Genomic DNA, 21665 nt, shown 5'->3' on the forward strand with positions numbered 1-21665 from the left:
CAGGTGCCACCTCCAGCCGTGACACAAAAAAGCAGGCACAACCACCACTATCTGCCAAGAGCACACCTCCCGGGCCTGCGCAGAGCTCTTCTTCTTCCATTGCATCAACAGGGCACACAAGTGATATTATTTGTCGTCGTTGTAAGGGAAGAGGACATTTTGCGAGAGAGTGCAAATCTCAGCGTGTGCTGATTGCTAGTGAGGATGGTGGGTATGAGTCCGCTAGTGACTATGATGAGGAGACTTTGGCTCTTATTACGCGTGAAGAACACGGTGGAGATGATTCTGATCATGATACGCAATACATGGCTCCTGAAGATGCTGACAGGTATGAATGTTTAGTTGCTCAACGTGTTTTGAGTGTGCAGGTCACGCAAGATGAGCAAAATCAGAGGCATAATTTGTTCCATACAAAGGGAGTTGTGAAGGAATGTTCTGTTCGCGTCATCATAGATGGAGGGAGCTGCAACAACTTGGCTAGCATGGAGATGGTGGAGAAGCTATCTCTCACCACAAGACCACATCCACATCCTTACTACATCCAATGGTTCAACAACAACAGCAAGGTTAAGGTAACACGTACTGTTTGTGTGCATTTTAGTATCTCTATGTATGTTGATTGTGATGTGGTACCTATGCAAGCATGTTCCTTATTACTTGGTAGACCATGGCAATTTGATAAAAATTCTGTACACCATGGTAGAAACAATCAGTATACTCTTGTTCATAAGGATAAAAATATTACTTTGCTTCCTATGACTCCTGATTCAATTTTGAAAGATGATATTAATAGAGCTAATAAAGCAAAACAGGAGAAACATAAGAGTGAAAATTAGATTGTGGCAAAAGAAATTGAGCAACAAATGAAGCCTAATAATAAACCATCTAGTGTTGCTTCTGAAATTAAATTGAAAAGTGCATGTTTACTTGCCACCAAATCTGATATTGATGATCTAGATTTTAGCAAATATGTTTGCTATGCTTTTGTGTGCAAAGAGGCATTATTTTCATTCGAGGACGTGCCTTCCTCTTTGCCTCCTGTTGTCACTAACATTTTGCAGGAGTTCGCTAACGTCTTTCCACAAGACGTGCCACCGGGATTACCACCTATTCGAGGGATTGAGCATCAAATTGACTTAATTCCCGGTGCATCATTACCCAACCGTGCGCCATACCGTACCAATCTAGAGGAGACGAAGGAGATTATGCGTCAAGTACAGGAGCTGCTCGACAAAGGTTATATACGTGAATCCCTTAGTCCTTGTGCTGTTCCTATCATTTTAGTGACGAAAAAGGATGCTACGTCGCGTATGTGTGTTGATTGTTGAGGTATTAATAATATTACTATTCGTTATCGTCATCCTATTCCTAGGCTAGACGACATGCTTGATGAAATGACTGGCTCTACGATATTCTCCAAAGTTGATTTGCGTAGTGGATACCATCAAATTCGTATGAAATTGGGAGATGAATGGAAAACAGAGTTTAAAACTAAGTTTGGATTATATGAGTGGTTAGTCATGCCTTTTGGGTTAACTAATGCACCTAGTACTTTCATGAGGTTAATGAACGAAGTTTTACGTGCTTTCATTGGACGATTTGTGGTAGTCTATTTTGATGATATACTGATTTATAGTAAATCTTTGGAGGAACATTTGGAACATTTACGTGTTGTTTTTATTTCTCTACGTGATGCACGTTTGATTGGTAACCTTGGAAAGTGCACCTTTTGCACCGACCGAGTATCTTTTCTTGGCTATGTTTTTACTCCACAGGGAATTGAAGTTGATAAAGCCAAGATTGAAGGTATTGAGAGTTGGCCGCAGCCCAAAACGGTCACACAAGTGAGGAGTTTCCTTGGTCTCACTGGTTTCTATAGGCGTTTTGTGAGAGATTTCAGCACCATTGCTGCACCTCTCAACGAGCTTACAAAGAAGGATGTGCCTTTTGTTTGGGGTACCACACATGAAGAAGGCTTCACGGTATTGATAGATAAGTTGACGCATGCTCCTTTACTCCAACTTCCTGATTTTAATAAGACTTTTGAGCTTGAATGTGATGCTAGTGGAATTGGATTAGGAGGTGTGTTATTACAAGATGGCAAACCTGTTGCATACTTTTCTGAAAAATTGAGTGGGCCTAGTCTGAACTATTCTACTTGTGGTAAAGAAATATATGCTCTTGTTCGGACCTTAGAAACATGGCAACATTATTTATGGCCCAAGGAATTTGTTATACCTTCTGATCATGAATCTTTGAAACACATTAAAAGTCAAGGAAAACTGAACCGTAGACATGCTAAATGGGTTGAATTCATTGAGACTTTCCCTTATGTCATTAAACACAAGAAGGGTAAAGAAAATGTTATTGATGATGCTTTGTCTCGTCGTTAGATTATGCTTTCACAACTTGACTTTAAAATATTGGGTTTGGAGACCATCAAAGATCAATATATGCATGATGCTGAATTTAAAGATGTATTGCAGAATTGTAAGGAAGGGAGAACTTGGAACAAGTTCGTTCTTAATGATGGATTCACTACTGGAATCAGCTAGTTTGCCATCTGCCAGTTCTTTGCCGTCCGCTAGCGGACGGCAAAGAAGCTCTTTGCCATCAGCTTCCAAAACGCGGACGGCAAAGAACTGGCTGATGGCAAAGACAAAGTTTGCCATCAGCCAGTTCTTTGCCGTCTACTAGCGGACGGCAAAGATTCTTTGCCGTCGGCTAGCGGACGGCAAAGAGGGAGGGGCCCCACTGACGAGCTGCAAAAAAAAAACCTGACGAGCCCCCCTCTTTGCCGTCCGCTAGCGGACGGCAAAGAGCAAGGAGGCGGACGGCAAAGAGGGAGGCCCCACGTAACGTTAACGGGGCCGCGCCCCACCCCCTCCTCTCTCTCTCCCACCTCCACCGCCCCGTCGCACCACGCCCCGCCGCCGCCCCAGCGCCCCCCCCCCCCCCGCCCCGCCGCCGCCCCAGCGCCCCCCCACCCCAGCGCCCCCCGCCGCCGCCCCGGCGCCCCCCCCGCCCCAGCGCCCCCCGCCGCCGCCCCAGGCCGCCCCGCCCCGCTCCTCCGTCGCCCCAGGCCGCACCTCCCCCCTCCTCCACCCTGCAGGTGAGGCCTTCTTCTTCCTTTTTTTCTTTTTCCTTTTTTCTATTTTTTTAGTTTTAGGTTTATGTTTAGTTTAGATTTAGTTTTAGTTTTAGGATTAGTTTTAGGTTTATAGGTTTAGTTTTAGTTTAGTTTTAGGTTTAGATTTAGTTTTTTTCTTTTTCTGTTTTTTTAGTTTTAGTTTAGTTTTAGGAAAGAAGAAAAAGAGAAAAAGAGGAGATCAGGAGAAGAAGAAGAAGAGGAGGAGGAGAAGAAAAAAGAAGAAGAGGAAGAAGAAGAAGAAAAAAGAGGACAGGAGGAGAAGAAGAAGAGGAAAAAGGAAAGGAGGAAGAAGAAGAAGAAAAAAGAGGAGAGGAGGAGAAGAAGAAGAGGAAAAAGGAAAGGAGGAAGAAGAAGAAGAAAAAAGAGGAGAGGAGGAGAAGAAGAAGAGGAAAAAGGAAAGGAGGAAGAAGAAGAAGACCCCGACACCCCGACCCCCCAAGCCTGACCCGACACCCCGACCCCGACCCCGACACCCCGACCCCGACCCGACACGGTACCCAGACCCCGACCCGGTACCCCGACACGACACCCCGACCCCGAGACCCCGACCCCGACACCCCGACCCCGACCCCGACCCCGACCCCGACACCCCGACCCTGACCCCGACACCCCAAGCCTGACCCGACACCCCGACCCCGACACCCCGACCCCCCGAGCCTGACCCGACACCCCGACCCCGAGCCTGACCCGACACCCTGACCCCGACACCACACCCCGACCCCGAAACAACACCCCGACACCGACACGGCACTACCCCGACATTGACACGACACCCCGACCCCCCGACCCCGAAACAGCACCCCGACCCCGACACGGCACCCCGACACCGACAGGACACCCCGACCACCGACACCTCCCGTAAAGGTGTTCTTTGGCCTTCGAGAGGCCGACGGGGTCATATATTTGTGAATTATTAGTTAGGTCATATATTTTTCGATTTTGTTATGAAAAACATCATATATAATTGTGTTGATCGTGTAGTTTTAAATGTGCAGTTGTTTCATCGCTGCGAGGTTTGGTGTTCGACGACCTCGCCGTGCGTTTGACGAGCTCTGCCCCTTCGTTCGTGGGTGAGCACAAATGACAAGTCCTCCTCCCCCATTAATTATTTGATCTATTCCGATGAAACTTGATAGCTAGCTATGTATGTGTCTTGAATCATCAGTATGCGTAACCAATATGTGTCTCCCGTTCGAAAGCATCATAGTTATAAATATGCATGCATTTGCATATATATAACCTTGATTCTTTCGAATTGTCCAACGCTATCCATGGACAGCCCGAGTATGTGTAGATTGGGTTCGTTTTCCCATATGCTTTGCTCCGGATCCGACGCATATATTTCGTCAGTGCCTCCCCTGTTGTTCTCCGGGTACACATCCTCTCTGTTTATTGCAGAGACGTGTATCAGGAGAACAGCGGGGAGGTGCTGCCGAAATTTTGCGTCGGATCCGGAGCATAGCATGGGAAAATAAACCCAATCTACACATACACGGGTGGGATTAGGACCTATCATTACCTATTAGAGTGTAGGTTGCATGGACGTAATAAAATTGACAAAGTAGATCAACTGATGAATATATACATGGTGAATTACATATATAATTGTTGTGTGTCCAGTAGCTCTGAAAGTCAAGATGAGTGACCGTGCTTGGATGTATACCGGTCACACTGGTCAGAACAAATGGAGCGCTGAATGGTTCACAAAAACTAAGGGGTTTGTGCAAGCCGCATTTGCAAATGGCCAAAAGAAAACCTGGTGCCCCTGTTTCCGGTGCGGCAATTGGGAAAAGAAGACAGAGGCTGAAATGGGCAAACACCTGCAGAAGAGTGGTTTTACGCCCGATTATATGGTGTGGACATTTCATGGTGAGTCTGCCCAACGTGACCGAGCTGAGGTGGATCGTCGTCGCACCAACGAGCATGGTACCGGGATGGAAAACATGGTGCAAGGCTATGATGATGCTCGGGATTCGGATGAGGAGATGGAGGAATGTGCAAAGGCCTTCAATGAAATGTTGGAGTCTTCGAAACGTCCGCTCCACGAGCACACTGAGCTTTGTCAGTTGGATGCCATCTCACAAGTAATGGCTCTGAAGGCTCAGTTCAACTTGGGCAGAGAATGCTATGACGCAATTATGACAGTATTTGGACGCTTTCTACCCAAAGGCCATGTAATGCCTGCAAACCTGTACCAGTCGGACAAAATCCTCCATGCACTGAAGATGCCCTATGAGAAGATACATGCCTGTGAGAAAGGATGTGCCTTATTTAGGCTTGACTATGCGGACTTGAACTATTGTCCCATTTGCAAGTCTTCCAGGTATATTGTGGTAGACAACGGTATGGGTGAGAAGACACAGACCAAAATCCCCATTACTGTTCTTCGGTATATGCCAATCGTACCAAGACTTCAACGTCTTTTCATGGTCGAAGAGACGGCCAGACAGATGACATGGCACAAAACAGGCAAAAGAACTGAACTAGATGCAGATGGGAATCTGATGATGGTACACACATCGGATGGTGTTGCGTGGAAAAAGTTTGATGAATTACATGCTGACAAAGTGGCAGATCCGAGGCATCCTCGAGTCGGCATCAGCACGGATGGGTTCAGTGTGTTTGGTATGACGGCAGCCCAATACAGTTGTTGGCCCGTATTTGTCTTTCCACTCAATCTCCCCCCCCCGGACAGATTATGCAAAGAAAGAACATTTTCCTGACGTTGATAATTCCAGGACCCAACTATCCGGGCAAAAATATGAATGTGTACATGCAGCCGCTTAAGGACGAATTGCAAGAAGCCTGGGATAATGGGTTCAAGACATACGACGCCTTTAGCAAACGGAACTTCATAATGCGTGTCTGGTACATGTACTCGACGCATGACTTGCCGGCGTATGCGCTATTCGTTGGCTGGTGTGTGCATGGAAGGTTCCCGTGCCCCACATGCAAGGGAGCTCTTGAGTTTCGTTGGCTTCAGGCCGGTCACAAGTTTTCTTGCTTCGACATGCATAGACAGTTCCTGGATCCTCGCCATAAGTTCAGGAAAGACAAGAAGAACTTCATCAGGGGTAGAGTTGTCAAAAACTCTGCACCACCTGCATTGACAGGCCAACAGACCCTGGATCAGTTAAACGCTCTCGATCCAGATCCACAACGTCCAGGGTACTTCAAGGGGTATAATACTAAGCATGCGTGGACTCACAAAACATGCTTATGGGATCTGCCTTACTTCAAAGACCTCCTTTGCCCACACAACATCGACGTGATGCACACTGAGAAGAATATCGCCGAGGCACTTTTTGGTACATTGTTCGGCATAGATGGGAAGTCAAAGGATAATACTAAGGCTAGAGTCGATCTGGAGGCGCTATGTGATAGGCCGTTACAAAACATGAAAGAACCGAAAGGAAAGCAGAACTGGATGAAGCCAAAGGCATGGTTCAATCTTGGAAGGCCAGCTATGAGGGAAATTCTCTTGTGGGTGCAACAGCAGTTGATGTTCCCCGATGGGTATGCAGCGAATCTAAAGAGGGGAGCGAATCTTGATAAACTGAAGATATTTGGTCTCAAGAGTCATGATTGGCACATATGGATTGAGCGGGTAATGCCGGTGATGTTGCGTGGCTTCATCCCTGAGGATGAATGGCTAGTACTGGCAGAACTCAGCTATTTCTTCCATGTTCTTTGTGCGAAAGAACTATCGCCTGGCGTGCTAGAAGAAATGGAAGAGTTGGCGGCGGAGTTGATCTGCAAGTTAGAGAAGATCTTTCCACCGGGCTTCTTTAATCCAATGCAGCATTTGATTTTGCATCTCCCGACCGAGGCAAGATTGGGGGGTCCCGTGCAAAATCGTTGGTGCTACCCAACTGAGAGGATGCAGAAGACGCTTCGAGAAAAATGTAAAAATAAACGTAGAATTGAAGCATCGATGGCTGAGGCATTCATCACAGAGGAGGCGGCAAACTTCGTAACAGCGCACTACGAAGCCAAAAATCGTCATTTGCATAATCTGAAGCCTCGGTACAATGCTGACGAGCCTAAAAAGGGTGGATCCAACCTCAGCCTATTCCAAGGGAATCTCGCACCAGCTAGTGTTTCACATCCAGTATCTTTGGATAACGAAGAATGGCGGACCATTTCATTGTATATCTTCAACAACCTGATAGAAGTGCGGCCGTACATCGAGTAAGTTCTCGGTACATTGTTTCGCAACTTCTATTTCCTTTGAACTACTCTTATTCCTGGATATGTCATACAGTCGATACGTCACCATATTCTCGTATGGAGCGGAGATCCAAAAGGATTCTGTCGAAGAGTATGAGCTTCTCGCAAAGCAAGGAGGTGGCTATCCCGGTTTCATCTCTTGGTTCAAACAAACGGTAATTTCTATTAGACAATTTCATATCATTCGCTAATTTGTGCATAATGCAACAATCCTTTCATATTAAACTTGTAGGCTAATTCAGAGTCTATGGATGCCGAATTGAGACAAGTCGCTAATGGTTTTGACTATAAGGTCCGTTCATTTGACAAGTACGACATCAACGGGTATCGCTTTCGTACCTATGGCAAAGAGCTATCTATGGCCGACCGAAAGTCAACAAATTGTTGTGTATCTGCTATCGGCGAAGGAGGTATCGAGTATTATGGGAGAGTTGAAGCAATTTATGAACTTCTGTTCTATGGTGAAAATCCACCGAATGTCGTAGTCTTCAAATGTTATTGGTTTCAGCGGAAGGAGACTAGAAGGACTCATGAACATGTAGGGCTAGTTGAAATCAACCAAAGCACTCATTTAGATGTTCCTGATGTCTATATTATGGCTCAACAGGCGACCCAAGTATTCTATCTACCGTGGGCCTGCCAAACTAATCCAAATCTGAAAGGTTGGGATGTCGTTTATGAAGTGCCGCCACGTGCTAGACTTTCTCCCCCAAAGGAAGAGGATTATGAACCTCACATTAACTCAGACACATATGAAGGAGAATTCTTCCAAGAGACACGTCTTTCCAAAAAGCGTTTCAAGAACCGCTATACTTCACCCCAAAACATTGAAGTAGACAGCGACAATGAATCCGACATCACCCCAGAGGAGGAACAAGTAGAGCCGGAACAAGAAGAGGTTACTGCTGCGGATGACCTGTCAATGCTTGACCGATTACGTCAAGGTGGCCTTGCACATGTTGATGCCAATGAACCCTATGAGCCCGTCATTGATTATAGTGATGATGATGATTATGCATTTATTGATGATACTGATCAAGATTATTAGTAGTGTCAGGTATTACATTTTTTTTATGTTGTACTTGATGATGATACACTTAAGTGATACACATATTATTATTCATGTCGGTCTTTTTTTATGTTGTACTAATTTCGTTTACTGTTTGTCATGGCAGGTGTTGAAAGATGGTGGGCGCTGGTCGGGAGCGTGGTCTGAGGTCTTCCATTCCAGACGCACCTCTCCGCCGAGCGTTGCTGGACAGTATGGCCACACTGCCGGGCCCTTCTTCGTCGACCGCGGTGCCCAGCAGGGGACGAGCTCAAGGTAGGAAGAGAGGAGGTGGGGCACGTGGTCGTGGGAGAGGAGGTAGGGCTACGACGCCTTCCTCACCGCCACCCCCGGCTGTTTCACCCGAGCACGTGACTGCTAGGGTGGACTCGTCCGAGGAGGAGGCTACACGGACTCTGGTCCACGAGCCTCCGGTCCACGGGTCTTGGGCCCACGAGCCTCGGGTCGACTGGCCTTCGGCCCACGAGAGTTCGGCCCACGTGACCCCGGAGGAGCACACATCCGGATGGGGTACCTGGCCGGATCAGCCCGAGGAGCCGAGTGGCCATGCTGATGATGGTGGGGAGCCGACTGATCTTGAGGAGGAGGGGGGCACCGTCTACCAGCGTGGTGCTACACGGCTCCCGTCCGTGCCGGTGACCCGCGAGCAGAGGTGGTTGATTTTCCCTGATGGGGAGAGGTACGTAAGTGCATTTAATATTTTTGTACCTTGTGCATTCACGTTTTTTCAAATAACTAATGCGTTGGCCTTGTCATGCTGCAGGGGTTGGGACCACCATCATAGTGTCCGCCGGCCCAACTCCGTCCTTGGAGTTCTTTGCCGGCAAAACTTCCCGGGGTTTGTCACGTTGCCTGGTGAGGGTCGGCTTCCAGAGCTTGGATTGAGCTGGGAGCACTACGTGGCTGCCCCGGCCCCGCCGGATGAGATTATCAACGGTGTCATGTGCGACACGAGGGCAGACATGGTGATCAGAAAGTTTTGGCTAATTTCTCCTTTACACATTTAAAAATCTTCAACTAGCTAGTTATTAATTGTACTAATCAATATTGTCTCATTTGATTGCAGACATTCTACAGGTGTGAGGAGGGATACGAGGAGGACGCGGCACATGTTATCGAGAACGTCTGCAAGCGCCTACTCCAGAACTTACGGCACGAGGCTCGGGTGCAGGCTGTTCGAGACTACTACGCCTTGCGTGGTATCAAGAAGACCAAGCCGGCGTGCCGCGATAAGTTCCTGAGTAAGGAGCAGTACATGAAGGTAATTCTTAAGGCCTTCTCTACTTAAGTTCCTTCATTTAGTAATTCTTAGCCGTAGCGCTCAAGTTTCTATTTGCTAACTTAGGCGCCTCCGAGATGGTGTGCGGATCGGATGGATTGTTGGGAGGTGTTGGTCGATGAGTGGTGCTCTCCACAATGGCTAGCCCTCCACAACGAGGCCAAGGACAAACGTGCCCAAATGGAAGGTGTGCCACACCATCAAGGCAGCTCCAACTTATATCAGTTCGGGCGCAACTGGGTATGTGGTTTGCTTCATGATTCATGCAATTCATTCATCATGCTAGCTTGCGCCCTTTAATTACTAATTTTCATTGTTTCTCTCTTTCAGGCACGCTACAATAAGGCGGATAAGGTGCCAGAGGTGTACGACCTGTATGCCATGGCCCACACTGCCTCTTTCAAGAAAGTCAAGGCTTTCTCTCAGTCTGACCTCGATGATGCAAACAACTTCACCAACATCTCCTCCCACAACAAGCTCGTGAGATATAGAGATGAGGGGAAGGCGAGGAAAGGGGAGGAATTTAACCCGAGCCAGGGTCCCATTGATCCAGAGCTGTTGATGATATCTGGTGGCGGGAGGTCCCATGGCTCCATAGCCATTGGAGATGGACTTATCCGTTGTCCTAGCACTCTCCCGGAGATCAAGGCGCGCCAGTCGAGCTCCGCTCCTGAGATAAGGCCTCGTGAACGGCCAGTGCAACTCGCCATCAAGGTTAGTGATACGTACTCAGTTATCTTTCTCCATTACATTCTGTGCGCTTCCATCAATGATTACAAATGGTCATGTGAGTGGTGTTGCAGGCTGCTATACAGAGTGAGAGAGATAGAACGGAGAAACTTCTGGCGGAGGCGGCGGAGAGGCAGCGGGAGTTGTAGGAGAGGACGACAAAGATGATGGAGGAGGAGAGGGCACGGAATGACATGCAGGCAAGGGCCATGTACGAGCTCCTTGTGGTAAGTTTCTTCTGCAGATTAGCCAAAACATTCATGTAGTGTTTGTCTCATTACTAACTAGTATGACTGAGTCATCAAAACCAAATGTGCAGTCTGTGTGCGAGAAGACAGGTCAGACCGCTCCGCCGATGCCAGTGATTGCTCCTGGGACCACGGTGAGTTTTATTGAATGGACATTACTTGCTAGTCTTAACATTTGAGTGTCATCATGCTAACAAGACATTGGAAATGATCTTTGGTGCAGCGTAACTCCAGACAAGCATCGCACGATCCTACTCCAGCTACCGACACGAGCCACCCCGCTCCTACACCTCCTACATCTTGGTAAGTTTATCTAGTGTTTTGCTTAACACATGCATAAAGACCTAGACTTAGCTTTATTTCCTCCAATGCTTACCATAATGACCTAGACTTAGCTTCTTCACCTCCAAAATGACTTAATAAGCTTACTGACCTCCAAAACCATCCATTTTACCTAAGTTAGCTCTAAAACGATCTGTACTTAGCTTACTTATGTAAAAAATTGTATAATTAGCTTAGTTAGCTTATAGACGATCCATTTTACCTAAGTTAGCTCTAAAATGACCCATTTTACCTAGGTTAGCTTATAAATGATCCAGTTCATCCAAGTTAGCTCAAAAATGACCCATTTTACCTAGATTAGCTCCTAAATGATCCATTTTACCTACGTTAGCTTTAAAATGACCCATTTCACCTAGGTTAACTCCAAAATGACCAATCTTACCTTGGTTATCTCATAAATGATCCATTTCAACTAATTTAGCTCATAAACGATCCATTTCACCTAGGTTACCTAAAAAACGATCCATTTCACCTAAATTAGCTCTTAAATGATCCATTTCACCTAAGTTAGCTCAAAAAGATCCATTTCAACTAAATTAGCTCATAAATGATCCATTTCACCTAAGTTAGCTCAAAAATGATCCATTTCAACTAAGTTAGCTCATAAATGATCCATTTCACCTAAGTTAGCTAAAAAACGATCCATTTCACCTTAGTTACCTCAAAAATGATCCATTTCACCTTAGCTAGCTCATAAACGACCCATTTCAACTAAGTTAGCTCATAAATGATCCATTTCACCTTAGCTAGCTCATAAACAACCCATTTCAACTTAGTTAGCTCATATATGATCCATTTCATGTAAGTTAGCTCATAAATGACATACTCTTCTTGTTCTAGTCTTCTTCTTGTTCTACTCTTCTTCTTCTAGTCTTCTTCTTGTTCTACTCTTCTTCTTGTTGTACTCTTCTTGTTCTAACTTTCTTATTTTTCATTTTGCAGAGTTCATTCACTTGACGAAAGCTTGCATAGATGGAGTGCTCCTTATCCCTTTCTCTGTTTCTTTTTGTATCGTTGAACTATGCATGTATCGTTGGATGAAACTATTGTAATATATATGGTTGGATGCCTCTATGTTGAACTTGTTATGTATGATGGAACTATGATGAAGTTATGTGTTGGATGCATGTAATATATATGGTTGGATATCTTATATGTTTGCTCTGTAATGGCCTTTTGAAATATATCTATATATGTCATCTATATTTGTGATGAAAATTGTTGGATTTAATAAAAAAACAGATAAAAGAGCCAATATGCAGGCTCTTTGCCGTCTGCCGCGGACGGCAAAGAAGACACGTGGCATCCAGCTGTGCTTCCTGGGAGCTGACCCATTTGGCCAGTTTGCCTACCGTGGCAGACGGCAAAGACTTTGCCATCAGTGGCAGACGCCAAAGAACATGCCATGTAGTGACGTGTAGATGACATCACACGGCGGACGGCAAAGACACTAGAAAGTTTGCCGTCAGCGGCGGACGGCAAAGGCCTGCCATTAGCCACTTAACGGACTGACAGTGCAATTATTGCCGTCCGCCTTCTTTGCCGTCTGCCGAGCTCTCTTTGCCGTCTGCGGCGGACGGCAAAGACTTTGCCATCAGTAGCAGACGGCAAAGTAGCTGTTTACCGAAGCCTACTTTGCCGGAGCCTTTTGCCGTCCGCGACTGACGGCAAAGGCCTTTGCCGTCCGCTGTTCATGCCTTTGCCGTCCGCCGTGGCGGACGGCAAAGTAGCTGATTCCTGTAGTGATTTGTGTTTCGTGCTAACAAGCTATGCATTCTAGCTAGCTTTGTTCGTCTTTTGTTGTTCCAGGAGGCGCATGGAGGAGGGTTAATGGGACACTTTGGCGTCAAGAAGCCGGAGGATATACTTGCTACACATTTCTTTTGGCCAAAGATGAGACGAGATGTTGAGCATTCTGTTGATCGCTGCACTACATGTCAAAAAGCTAAGTCACGACTCAATCCTCATGGTTTATATATGCCTTTGCCTGTACCTAGTGTTCCTTGGGAGGATATATCTATGGACTTTGTTTTAGGTTTACCTCGAACAAAGAAGGGGAGGGATAGCATATTTGTTGTCGTGGATAGGTTCTCGAAAATGGCACACTTTATACCATGTCATAAAAGCGATGATGCTGTTAATGTTGCTGATTTATTCTTTCATGAAATTATTTGCTTGCACGGTGTGCCAAATACAATTGTTTCAGATCGTGATACTAAATTTCTTAGCCACTTTTGGAGATGTTTATGGGCTAAGTTGGGGACTAAACTAATTTTTAGTACTACTTATCACCCCCAAACTGATGGACAAATTGAAGTAGTCAATAGAACATTATCTACAATGCTTAGGGCTGTTTTGAAGAATACTAAGAAAATGTGGGAAGAATGCTTGCCTCATATTGAATTTGCTTATAATCGTTCATTACATGCTACCACTTAGATGTGCTCTTTTTAAATTGTGTATGGTTTTCTACCTCGTGCACCTATTGATTTGTTGCCTCTTCCATCTTCGGAGAAGGTTAATTTTGATGCTAAAGAATGTGCTGAATTGATTTTAAAAATGCATGAGTTAACTAAGGAAAACATTGAGCGTATGAATGTTAAATATAACCTTGCTGGAGATAAGGGTAGAAAACATGTTGTGTCTGCACCTCGAGATCTTGTTTGGTTACATTTGCGCAAGGACAGATTTCCTAATTTGCGCAAATCAAAGCTAATGCCACGTGTTGATGGTCCTTTTAAGGTGTTAGAGAAAATAAATGATAATGCATATAAACTTGAGCTACCTGTAGATTTTGGGGTTATTCCCACTTTTAACATTGCAGATTTGAAGCCTTATTTGGGTGAGGAAGATGACCTTTCATCGAGGACGACTTCATTTCAAGAAGGGGAGGATGATGAGGACATCAATACCATTGTTACACCCACAACACCTGCTGCTATACATACTGGAACAATTACTAGAGCTCGCGCACGCCAATTGAATTATCAGGTACTTCCGTTTCTTGGTAATGATTCTAATGCTCATGAGAATATGATGTTGCCTAAATTGGATACATTTGTTTTGCTTACAAATGAAGGGCTTAGCTTGGACAAGAAAGATGAACCTTGGAGCAAGTTCAAGCATGGTGATGATGGCATGCACAAGGGGATAAAGAACGGAGTTACAAGTGATGATTTCAGGACTTTGAAGCCACAATAAGGAGTGCATGAAGCCTTGGACGAAATTTACAAGATGTCACTTCATAAATTTTGTCTAGAGGCTATTCTAGGTGCTGCGTCACCTTATTATTGGGCCAGGCCCATGTATTTTCGAAATACTTAAGTATAGGCTGTTTTTAGAGTCCGTATGTGTGGGGAAACAAGAGTTAGGTTTGGTTTCGGACCCCTCCTCCAAGGGCCACGAAATCCCCCCTCTCTCCTCCATATATACAGCCCTTAGGGCATCGTTTAGACTTTGGGTTTTGTTTAGACTAAAGTTCTCCATAGATGCAACTTCGCATACTTCGTTTGTGTCCAACGACCAGACCAAGATGTCACAGAACCCACCTTCGTTAATAAAGCTTTCCTCTTTTATTCACAATATCCAGATTGCAATCTCAGTTTCTTGCTTGTTCTTAATTTGCTCGCAGGAAATAGACCCTCGTGGTCAGGTTGATCATGCTCCGGCGTGGTCAATAATCCTTGGAAGTTGGTTTAGCGATTGCTAAGGTGCGACGTCTTCGCACGTTCGCAGTCAGATCGTCAAAGTCGACTCCCACAGAAAACGATATCTATCTCATCGAAACATCGAGACACCTTAGCCTCTATCATTCTCGTCCCGACCACTCTCCCAACACCCTCTTCCCCCCACTCTATCGCCGCCACCGTCACCCCTGGACGCCATCGACCTCGTCACTGGCCGTCTCCCGAGCCTGAGCCATCGACCACAACACCGCCCCGCCTCTCCCCTGCCCATGCGCCCGCCCTCAACCTCGCCACCCCTGCGCCCTCCCTTGACATCGCTGGCCCTCGCCCCGCGCCCGCCCTCAACACCGCCACCCTCTCCACCGCCACATAAGCCTCTCCCTCTCCTCTCCCCTGCCCTCCTCTCTCTCTCTCTCTCTGCTCTCTGCTCTCTCTCTCTCTCTCTAAATTGGGTATATGAACCCTAGCTAGGAGATGTAGCAGAGAGAGAGGAGATGTATGAACCCCATGAACACTAGTTTAGTGCAATTTTTTTAGGGCAATTTACTTTAGGAAATTTAGCTTAGTGCAATTTAGTTTAGGGAAATTTTGTCTAGGGAAATTTAGTTTAGGGTATATAAAATACCTATAAATTTATAAAAAATAGTAGCTAGAACAATATCAAATTGGTTTTCGTAGGTATAAAAAACAGTAGCTAAAATTTATAAAAAATAGTAGCTAATTAGTTTTTGTAGGTATATAAATTAGCTATAAAAATAGTAGCAAAAATTTATAAAAAACAATAGCTAATTAGGGCGGTAGCAAATATAGCTAGGGACAATTTATTTAGCAAATGAGCAAATTTAGCTAGGGAAAATTTGTTTAGGGCAAATAAAAACCAGTAGCAAATAAAACCTTAGATGATGTTTTAGGAGCATATAGCCTATACAATGTTGCTGTTTTTAACACTTGGTTAATTTGCTAAGTCCTGGAAATTTGTCATATGATGTTATATGAACTTGTGCCAATTGCTGAAAAGTATCTTAGTGGCCTATGTTTTGCCGGAATGTTGATTCATTTCCATTCCAGCAAATTTCAGGCGCTCCATGTGTCAACTTTTTAGCAAAGGTCATGCCAAAAATTTCCATGATTTTCTGCATGACTTGTGCTAGAAACTAGGGCATGTGGAGTACTCGGAATTTGCCGAAAGGGGAATGAATCGACATTCCGACCAAATATAGGCCCCTTTTTCTTTTCATTATATTTTTATTTACAATTGTTGAATAGGAAACATGTCTACCGACGCCAAAGTCGCGGGTGGTTCTGCTCTCCTCGAAGACCCCATCGAGGCAGCAAATCACTATTTCGATTACCTGGACGAACACCAGATGGGGTTGCATGGTGGTGGTAGTGGCACCAACCCGGCCGACACCGACACCGGCACCAGCACTAGCACCAGCACCGACACCACCCCCGAGACCGGCAACGATGCTGTCGTAGCCGGTAAAGCACCAAAGAAGAAGAGGACACGAACACGAAACGATATTGGCATCGGACAAATTGTGGTCACGGAGATGCACCCCAAGAAGTTTGAGCCAATGGCACCGGAGGAAGCGCGCTCGTGTTGGGGCAATCAACTTGGATGCATCCTCAGGGAAACCGCCAACATCAACGACGAGAGGTTGAGGCAAATACCACATATGGAGAACATGCTCCTAAAGAAGTTGCACAATAAGTTCTTGTTCCCCGACCGCAATGAAAAAGAATATGAAGATCCGTGGAACGGCATCGCCATGACAAAGATAAACGACATGGCGATGGTGACGTTCACCAACGACTTGTCCTCCTGGAATGTTCGGGTGAAAAAAGCGATTGCAAAGAATGAACCGTGGTCCAAGATTCATGCTGACAATCCGTCAATAACTGAAGAGTACTTTGCAAAATTCAAGGGGAATTGCGCTAAAGAAGAAGTGAAGGGAAAGTCGAAGAAAATGAAGGCGCTCTAGGCCAGGAACACGCCTCCCACCGCCTCAGAAGCTGTGGTTACGAGGGGAAGAGGACCGTATGGGCCAAGGAGGACGCCGAATGTGAAAGTCATGGAATCCCAGACCCCTTGGCGGAGTTCACTGACCCGCTGGAGCATGACTGGATCAAGGCCCGGTACAAGTGGGACAAAGAAAAAAAGATCTTTTACACGGACCCGATCACGAGGGACTTCATGAGACTTCTGGTAATTGTTATATTACCACATTATCATATTATAGCTTCCAATCAATTCGATTGCAAGTCTTGTGACATTAGTAAACCATTCACGTTCCTTTTGTATAAAGAGTAGCAATAAAAGGCACCCGAAAGTGACAAGTCGTCACATTCATCGGCGAGGCCCAAGTGGGATACCCCATTCAATCGGGCCCTAAACATACTGAAGAAGGTCCCTCTGGACAAGCCGCCGTCCTATGGACGTGTGCACGGCGTCGGAGATGGCGCCTCGTGGAAGACGTGCTACCCCGAGGATCTGGAGGAAAGAAGGAAGAGACACTCAGTCATCACTCAGGAGAGCATCGACGAGAAGATCAAAATTTCGGTCAATAAGACAAAAGCTAAGACCAAAGAAGAGTTGCTCGGGGTCGTCAATGTAGCAGTCACTGACGCGGTGGTCCGCTTGCTTCCGGCACTATGGGATTTCACGGAGAACAATCGAAATACACGGCCGGAGGACTTTCCCCTTCCTAGCTTTGTCGGGAGAAATTCGGTGAACACCAGAGCACCGGCACCTGATCAAGCAACCGCAAAAGTTCCCGCTCCTGTTCATAGCAGCTCGACCTCCATCTCTTGCATGGTCGGTGGGCCTTCATCGATGGCTGAGCTTGACGCCCTCATGGTAATTACGCGTCATTCCCTTTTTCAGCAGCATGTCTATAGTCTTCCATTTCAGTTGCCTTTCGGATGTTTGACGTCACAGACATGTCTCCTTCGTAGGCCGGTGACTCCCCATGCACCCTACTCTACAACATCAAGGGCCATAAGGTGGCCGTGGGAAAGGCAACGATCGTGAAGCTAAAGGACCGCATGTTCCACAACCGAGAGATGCCCGATGGCGTCTTCAAGGTTAACGTGGCCAGTGTCTTAGCGGGCTTCGAGGATTTGCCTCCTCTGGTACCAGTCGATGACGACGAGACCCCTAAGATGATTGGCGCATGCAAGAGCTGGTTCTGGCCTTGGTCCAAGTCTCTTCTTCTTCTCGAGGCTCCCAGTATCACGCCAACGCCACCTTCCCAACAAGGTATGAACACCACCCCACCTACCACATTACCTGCACCTGTCATGGCGAGTGATAGCGGACGACGCGAGGGAGAGCCTCCATTAGTGCCAGAAGATGTGGCCCCTATTGTTAAAGAAGCAAGTGTTGATGATGACATGGAGGATGATGATGATGATGACCCAGACAAGTATTTCAATACTGCCTATGATGATGGAGGATTGATGGCTCAGGACAGCGAAGACTCGGGCTATGAGCGTGGAGATGATGACTTGATGCTGCCTGATTTTACGGAGCCGGAACATCCTAAGGCGGAATGCAAAAAGTCTCTCTTCAAGCGATCATCGCAGGAGACGCCTCCAGATGGTGCCTGTACCCAGCAACCCCACGACGCCCGTCCATTGATTAGCCCGACAACACTGGGGGTGGTGGTTAGGGAAGGTATGGTGGGCTCACTACCGCCATCCACCAAGAAGCAAAGGAGGAGATCGGACAAGAAAGGCCCTAAAGGAGCCAGAGCTACTTCAAGCAGCCAACCGCCTCTAGAGACCCAGGTGGTAGATAGAATACCTGTTGAAGGTGCGCAACGCTTCCATGTCATGGGCCACCCGATCCTACCTACGAAATAGCTAGAGCAAATAGTGAACAATGATCTAAGGAGACTCCATGAAGATGTGCTGGCCAGAGAGAAAAGCCTTCTAGTCGTGGAAAAACCAAGATACCCGCTTTACGCGGCTCAGGTGCCAGGTGGGAGGTTGTACGTTGAGAGATGACCATCCTACGATTTGACTACATCTACGACATGTTCCACATGACCAAGCTGGATTTCCAGTTCATCCGCATATATGCGCTGTATCTGAACCACTTCATCAGGGTCGAGAACATCAAATATATCTGCGTCGCGGACCTGTTCTATATGCACGAGAACTTCTTGGTAGTTTGCAAAGAGCACTGTGACTATGCGAGCAAGTACCTCGGCGAATTCATGATCGCTAATAAGGACAAGGAAGTGATTCTCTTGCCTTATCATCCCACGTAAGTCATCCGCACATATCCTTTCGTAAGTGTTAATCATTCCATTGCAAGCATGGAGGCTAATTTGAGGTGTACTTAATTTGCACAGCGAGGGGGGGGGCGTCCTCATCATTCTGTCCCCGGAATACTCCCAGGCGATGTACTTGGACTCATCGAAGAACCTTAGGAAAAAGGATTACAAGCACATAAAGAGTGTTCTCGATAGTGCCATGTTAACCATCAGCCTGTCTGGTTGATATATCAAGGTGAAAAGGTACAGGAATTGCGGGCTAGATTTTGGTCATAAGAGCGACTTCTGCTGCATACAGCAACCGCACACCAGTATAGCTGATGGATTCTACCTCATGCATCACCTGCTCGAGTATAGAAGGGATAATCAACTCCTTCGCATGTCACCTACTACCAACGATGCCGAGATTGTCAGCTGGGCCAAAAGAATAGGAAGGACACCGGATCATCGAATCAGAGCTGAGTTTTATCATGTACAGTGTGAACTTGCCCAAGTGATCATGAAGCAGGTCCTCGAACCAACAGGGATGTTCTACCATGGGCCAATCACGGGGGAAGACGTCCGAGCACCGCTACTCGCTCAGCGTCTGGACCTGAAGCCTTTCAAGAAGCTCGGGTGCTTCCTCCCTGACTATGAAGATTGGACCGCCGACATGGAGGACTGATTGTTCATGACAATGTGCCACTACTGTCTTTCTATGGCAAAACATTGAATTTATGCACGGCGAAACTATGTGATGTAACTAAACTATGGTCCTGAACTAGCGTAGATCGCTCTAGTTAATTAGTTTGGGTATGAGGAACTTCGTCATTTATGTTTACTATTGTTTGATTGCATTTTCCTAATTATGCCTCTTTGTTTTCCTAAGTACATTATGTTGCATATTATCGTTTAATTCATCAACTCACGATGCATGTACATAGATCAGAGATGGCGAAGGGCTACCATGCCGTGTACGTAGGGAGGGTTCCAGGAGTCTACGACCACTGGCTAGCTGCTCAGGCCTAGGTGCACAGGTACCTGGGTCCTAGGCACAGAGGGTTCGATAGTAGAGCTGAAGCGGAAAGTAGTTACTTGAGGTGGACACTCCAGCATGAGCAGGGGTGGGACCGCCGATACTACATAGTCACGCTCTTGCTCATGCTGATCGCTCTTCTCTTCTACGTCATGCTTTAGATAGAGATGATGAAACTTGTGTGTGTGCCATGACCATGCAGTTGCACTTATTCGAGACATGACATGATCGCACTTGTGTATCGCTATTTTCGAGATTTGATGATATTTGTGTTGAATGATGATGATGCTATGATGAGATTACTATATGTCTATGATATGATGAGAATAGTGTATGTTTAGTATGATCTGATGAAACTATTGTATAGAGCCTGTATAAATACACCACAAATACGTAGGGGGTGAGGGTCGGCGAAAGCAGGAACATTAGCAGTAGCGCTTCACATGAAAAAACACTACTGATAACTATCAGTAGCGCTGGTCCAGGAAGCGCTACTGCTACAACTTAGTAGTAGTGCGCTAACAATACTTAGTAGTAGCGCTGCATGTACCAGCGCTACTGCTACAACTTAGTTGTAGTGCGCTAGTAGTAGCATTGGAACCAGCGCTACTGCTATGCATATTTCAAGCGCTACTACTTGAAGGAAATATTCCCTAGAGGCAATAATAAAGTTATTATTCATTTCCTTATATCATGATAAATGTTTATTACTCATGCTAGAATTGTATTAACCGGAAACATAATACATGTGTGAATACATAGACAAACAGAGTGTCACTAGTATGCCTCTACTTGACTAGTTCGTTGATAAAAAATGGTTATGTTTCCTAACCATAGACATGAGTTGTCATTTGATTAACGGGATCACATCATTAGGAGAATGATGTGATTGACTTGACCCATTCCGTTAGCATAGCACTTGATCGTTTAGTTTGTTGCTATTGCTTTCTTCATGACTTATACATGTTCCTATGACTATGAGATTATGCAACTCCCGTTTACCGGAGGAACACTCTGTGTGCCACCAAACGTCACAACGTAACTGGGTGATTATAAAGGTGCTCTACAGGTGTCTCTGAAGGTACTTGTTGGGTTGGCATATTTGGAGATTAGGATTTGTCACTCCGATTGTCTGAGAGGTATCTCTGGGCCCTCTCAGTAATGCACATCACTTAAGCCTTGCAAGCATTGCAACTAATGAGTTAGTTGCAGGATGATGTATTACGGAACGAGTAAAGAGACTTGCCGGTAATGAGATTGAATTAGGTATTGAGATAACGACGATCGAATCTCGGGCAAGTAACATACCGATGACAAAGGGAACAACGTATGTTGTTATGCAGTCTGACCGATAAAGATCTTCGTAGAATATGTGGGAGCCAATATGAGCATCCAGGTTCCGCTATTGGTTATTGGCTGGAGACGTGTCTCGGTCATGTCTACATTGTTCTCGAACCCGTAGGGTCCGCACGCTTAAGCTTTCGATGACAGTTATATTATGAGTTTATTAGTTTTGATGTACCGAAGGAGTTCGGAGTCCCGGATGAGATCGGGGACATGACGAGGAGTCTCAAAATGGTCGAGACGTAAAGATCGATATATTGGACGACTATATTCGGACATTGGAAAGGTT

At 46.0% G+C, this 21665-nt stretch overlaps 1 long non-coding RNA gene across 1 annotated transcript; it reads left to right on the forward strand.

The window, feature by feature from the left end:
• Positions 1-4145: 4145 nt before the first annotated feature.
• On the forward strand, positions 4146-12201 carry LOC147979527 (uncharacterized). Its single transcript, XR_015599715.1, has 2 exons — positions 4146-4221; positions 11991-12201. It is a non-coding gene; the product is annotated as an uncharacterized LOC147979527 (long non-coding RNA).
• Positions 12202-21665: the final 9464 nt, after the last annotated feature.

Source organism: Triticum urartu, chromosome 3A (assembly GCF_056163025.1).
Source record: "Triticum urartu cultivar PI428250 chromosome 3A, HENAU_Tu73, whole genome shotgun sequence".
Classification (NCBI taxonomy): Eukaryota; Viridiplantae; Streptophyta; class Magnoliopsida; order Poales; family Poaceae; genus Triticum; species Triticum urartu.